We start from the raw sequence: 5,823 nt of genomic DNA, 5'->3' as shown, positions 1-5,823 counted from the left end.
CACATTTACTGTTTATTGAGCAGAGTTCATTATTTAAACAGTATTTTTCAATAACAATAAGACATATGCGAGGGACCGTACGTTTTGGGCAAACTGCACGTTATTTATAACTACAAGTCCGGGGAAATATAATAGAGGTACTTATCAAAGGATCTGTTGACCAATAGTATCTTCTTCAGTGTCGGAATCACTTGAAAGCACTGCCACCCTACGCTTCGATACAAATCTAATAATTTCACTATCAGTAGAATCAAGAGATTCGTCTCCGGAATTGTCAAAACAATCATCCGCATCTTCGATCTCACTAGGAATATCTGATAAATTATCGTTAAATACTTCCGCAAGTGTATCAATTTCGTTGGTTTTCTCCATTTTTATGAGAGAGGGCATTTCTGAAGTGCCAGGAAGTTGAAGACGAAGACTATTCGAATGATCAAAATACAATGTCACTGCAATACTTTATGGGTTCGCGCAATTTTATAGTTTTTCGTAAATTGAAATTCGTAATTCGTAAAAAAAAAACGTAAATTCCAACAATGAGATGGCTTCATTCGATTTGGATAAGACAATGTGTTGATATTTAAGGTCCGTAATAAATAGCGCGAGAAAAACGAAAAAATTCGTGAGCGGTCCTTAACCAATGGCGCGCGAAACACGAGAAAACTCGTAAGTATGTGTGAAGAAGACTTTTTCGTATTCTCCGGGAAGTGTGAATTTTCGAGTGGATTTAAAGTTTACAAATTCCAACAGATATACAGAGTGGTTCATCAGATATTTCCACCTCGAGTTTCATCGTTATTATTATACGTAGCAAAGGTCATATAGTTAAGAGCTAAACTGAATACACATTGTATAAAATTGAATAACTTTTCATACGCAAATTATCTCAGTTTTCTTGAGCAGTCAGGTGGATTAGTATTCTAAATAAAGTATACAAAAGATAGTGAAGAATGTGAAGGTCGTGTTTCTCAACTTTTTTATTCGAGGTTGAAGTAAAAATTTAAATGGCACATTTTGACTACTTACATAAGACGAATGAGAATTTATGGAAATCTGTCCGATACCGAAAAAACAACACACATCGAAACATGCAGATTTTTAACCAAAAGTCGTGAAAGTTGCACAACTTTACCTAATTGTATAGCTCATAATAATAACCAATTTCAATAAAATTTTCAGCATATACTAATCTCATATAAGTGATTAAAATGTGTTGTTTAAATTTTCGTTTCAAGTCCAGATAACTTTAACTTTTGTACGCATAATTTAATAAACTAATCCACCTGACTACTCAAAAAAAACTTAGGTCGTTACTCCGACTTTAAACAAGTTCATTCAATTTTAAATAGCATGTGTTCAATTTTGCTCTTAACTGTACATTTCTTACAATCGTGAAACGTGCAATGTGGAGTTCTGCGTGACGCATAGGTGGGAGCAGAGAGGAGTAGCGATTGAGCTAGCGATTAAGAAACGTGTCTTTTGGAACACTACATTTTATTATTATGTAAAAGTTTCGTTTATGAATATAATTAAATAGTCTTAAGAACACATATTTCGAAACACATTGTACAATTTCGAGAGAGGCACAGTCTGGTATGAGCTGTTTTCTAGCTGGACGAGTAGTAGAGATATGAAGGTTATCAAAATATTTTTAAATGGGGTGCATAGTTTTTCTTATGTATAATAATAACGACGAAACTTGTTGTGAGAATATCTGGTGAACTACTTTCTATATTTTTTCTCGAATTGGTAAAATTCTCCATGACACTTGCATTAAAGTCGCAGATGAATAATTATCTTAATTGAAAGAAGTTTAAATCAACGATTAAATTTTAATTCTCAATTAAAGATTAATATTAATTGAAGATAGAGAATTATCGATTGAGGTTCAGAGTTCAATTGTTAATTGATAATGGAAATTAACAAATCGGCAATGCTGACTTGCACAAAACCTTTAATATCTCAATAATTGAAAATAAAGAAAATTCACTTTCATGGTGAGTGACTCAATTGATGAACATTCCTCATATCAGATAAATTATTATCTTTCATCATATCTGCGATTAAAGCAGCAAAATATTATCGTGTATTGTACATTTTGTAGTAGATGTTATCAAGGTCAGACACTCGTCAAAGAAACGAGTAACTTTTACAAAAAAAATGTGTATATCAATCACTTACATGCACTACTGCCAATACGTTAGTGAGTATAAATAAATTGCTATTAACAATTAATGAGAGTTTTATAATAACACAAAAAGTACAATATAAACAGATATGTCAATATCTTTATTTTTCATAAAAAATTGTAGACAACGTGAATTCAAAAAGCACTTCTCTACGTACTTTGTCTTTGTTAAGTTACAACTAAGTAGAAGGAATTCTATAAACGTTTTGTAATATGTGTGTGTGGAAGTGATATGAAATTATAATTCACACAAAAGAATTATAAATGCTCTTCTTAATTCCTGTGTGCCATTGAATTATTTAAAAAAAATTAAGTAATGCAAAATCTCCTTGTATCATTTATAGTAAAACGGTATAAAAATTGAAGAGAATTCTTCAGAAGTGTAGAATAATTATTTCTATGAAACAATTTATCGTAAAATTTTTATTCGTTTTTAATGGTTATTCTATCTGCTTAATATGTATACTGCACTGATAAGCCAGGGGAAGATAACACGAAAATAAGGTAATTAATACGAAAAATGTACAGTTAATAAATAAATCACCTATGACTTTTTCAATAAATAACGTGCATTGTTTTGCACAGTCGTTCAAAGTAAAAATTAAGACGAGACTATTGCCTTATAAATAGAAGAATGAATGATTAGATTAAAATATCAATCCAGAATACAAACATACTGATCTGAAAAATCTTAATATTTTCAGTGTTTTGTACTTTTCCGGCAAAACTGTTACAGCATAATTTACCAATAAAGATAAGAAAAATGTTATGAGAAGTTTGTTTATAAAAGCTCTATCACAATGTTAAGGACAAACATTAAATGTAGTTTAAGTATGTGCGCAGCAGCGAAATTAGATAAGAAAAGTTGACCGATTTTACATTGCCTGTACTTTTTTTAAAATGTAAATATTTCCTGTCGTGATTATTCTTTGTAGCCTTGGTTGTCAGTTATTGTACATAATATATCGATGTCAGCTCAAAATGTGCAACAACGCAGAAGGTCGTCATTTTGAACTGAGGATTCATTATAGTCCAACAATTTTATAAAGGGAAAAAGTACGAAACATTCTGTGTACCATTTATTTGATTAATTTATGTCTATTATGCAGAGTATCCAACATTTTCCTAGATCACTAAGCCGATTCCTAAAACTCCAAAACATTTTGTTATAGAATTATAACAAAAGTTCGAAATAATAACGTATTGGTTTTCGTTCGATGCAGCATAATAACCAGGGTTGCAGATTTTTTAATTGAATAACGGATAAATTGCTCTAAATCTCAATCGACAATTGAAGTATTCTTCAATAAAAATCGTTTGGTATAAAAAGGCACATTATTTGGTACAAACACTTTTAAATTTAATCCTCTTAATTTTCAAGGAAACTCTACAATTTTTAATCCAAAATATGATAGCGCCCATCGAGATGAATTCAACATTCTTATATAAGATTTCATTCCATATGTTAGAAATTAATTGATTAGATATAAAATTTTTACAAGACATTTTTGAAACATCAAGGCAATTTTAAAGGTTAAAAGTTTTTGTCAGTTATTATAATAATACGTTAAAACCATGGTTTGCTTATAAGTCTTTCTCACGATTTCATTTTAACCATCAATCGATGTCGAGCGGATCACTACTAAATGCTTCACACTCTCGCATTGGTATTTTAGACAATTCAGAGTGCCACAATAATCACCCAGAAGGGTTACTGATTTTTTAATTAGCACATTAACAATTAACGATTAAATGCCCGAAAACCTATCGATAAATGGAGTATTCTTTAGTTAAAAATTAAAGTTCAATCGTTAATTCGAATTTCTTCTAATTAAACTAATTACAGAATTTTAAATCTTAATTAGTCAAGTCCAAAGCAAAAGCCAAACATTAATTGCCAATTGGTGTTCAATAGAATTAAAAATTTAATCACTTGTCTGCAATCCTGATAAGAATAGACTGACAATATTTAGGTGAACTGTTTACACAAGGTACGTTTGGTATTTCGTCGTCTCCAAGCTACTGTAACAATTTTTACTACGTTCTTAAAATGGAAAATAGAAGTAAACGTGGAAAAATCAAAACATACTATCTTTACGTTAAGAACACAAACACCTCCTGCTGTGTCTCTAAATAAGAAAGCCTTACTGCAAGACACAGTAGGCATGTATCTAGGTAGCAAATTAACATGGAAACACCACATATAGAAAAAAATGGATTAAATTAAAATAAAAAGAAGTTTCTAAGAAGCGTTTCTAAGAAGTAGGAACTTAAAATTAAATATAACAAATAAACTTCTAATATACAAAACCGTTATTAAACCTATCTGCACTCATGGAATTAAATTTTGGGATACGGTAGTTACGCTCAATAAAAAAAAAAATAGAAATCTTACAATTGATAATACTCCGTAAGGTAATTAATACTTCGTGGAATATTCAGAACGAGGATCTCAGGTAGGAGATCGACGTAGAATCTGTCGTAAATATCATGTCACGTTTCTAGATACAAAAATAGATTAGAAGACCATCTAAACTTTCTAACGACTAACTTCTATCGTATAACTATATGTATACAGTGACTTCAATTTAATACAGTGAAAAATGTAAGGCGTAATAATAAAAAAACGAAAATTGAGAAAGACTAGAGTGATTTAGAATCGTGAATTTTTATTTTATATTAATACATTATACATATATTATATTATAACAATTATTAACTTTTTTGCAGTTTCGTCTGTTTTCTTATAATTTGGGCCTCCCTCTTTACTTTCTTATTTTCTTGGAACGTAAATTAGCGCATTCTCAGTCGTATATAACAATAAAGAGAGTAAGCTAGTACATCAACTCCATGCTCTTTGCATGGAAATGTAAACTGAAATGAATCTAGCACTTTATCTACTATTAGATCAAATATCTGTTACGGATTCCTAAATGTTAGACCTAGATCTAGAATATATTAATATATATAAGGGGTGAGAGGATTAGGAGAAGTACGAGCTCGGGGAACCCTGCCCTATCTTATTGCTGACACTATCTTAAATATATTAATATACCCTAGAGTTATTGATATATTTTTTATTTTTACATTTACTCAGTGCGTGACTCTACGCCAGCGCATCACCGTGGCGACAGGGCTGGGATAATTTTTCCCTCGGCCGGAAAGTGGGGACAACGCGACCATGATGGGGACTGGTACTTGATGCTGGTATGCTAGGCATGGTCAGCGAAGGCGCATGAGGAGAATAGTAGTGGGAATCGAAATACGGGCGAAAAACAGGGGAAACGAGCCGTGCGGGAAAAATTATCCCAGCCCTGCGTGGCGAGTTAGCAAAGCTTGACTCGCAGGTTCTAATTGTAAGAGCAGTACCCCCACCACCGAAGTTTCCCAATATGAGTTATGTGTATACGACCATGCTTCTTATTATTTATTATAGTATGATCTCTTATCAGCGTTCAATTCTTCTTCTTCTTCACTATTTTATGCTTTAATGATGTATTATGACAGAGGTGGGAAACGTGCTGCCTCTATGCGTGTTACGAGGCTTGATATTCAATTACTTTCAAACAAGAAACAAATGCAAATATTCCATTAACTTAAACTTTCCATCGGATTTTAAAATTATTTTACGTATT

At 31.7% G+C, this 5,823-nt stretch overlaps 1 protein-coding gene across 2 annotated transcripts in view; it reads right to left on the bottom strand.

Moving 5' to 3' along the window:
- LOC108623089 (phospholipid phosphatase 1) overlaps nt 1-5,823 on the bottom strand; it is a 47,618-nt gene that overhangs the window by 13,214 nt on the left and 28,581 nt on the right. The gene's annotated exons all lie outside the window — the stretch shown is intronic.

The sequence above is a fragment of the Ceratina calcarata genome, unplaced genomic scaffold (genome assembly GCF_001652005.2).
Source record: "Ceratina calcarata isolate Rehan_Ccalc_2016 unplaced genomic scaffold, ASM165200v1 scaffold250.2, whole genome shotgun sequence".
Taxonomy (NCBI): domain Eukaryota; kingdom Metazoa; phylum Arthropoda; class Insecta; order Hymenoptera; family Apidae; genus Ceratina; species Ceratina calcarata.
The sequence above is the reverse complement of the archived record's forward strand: the minus strand, read 5'-3'. Positions and strand labels throughout refer to the sequence as shown.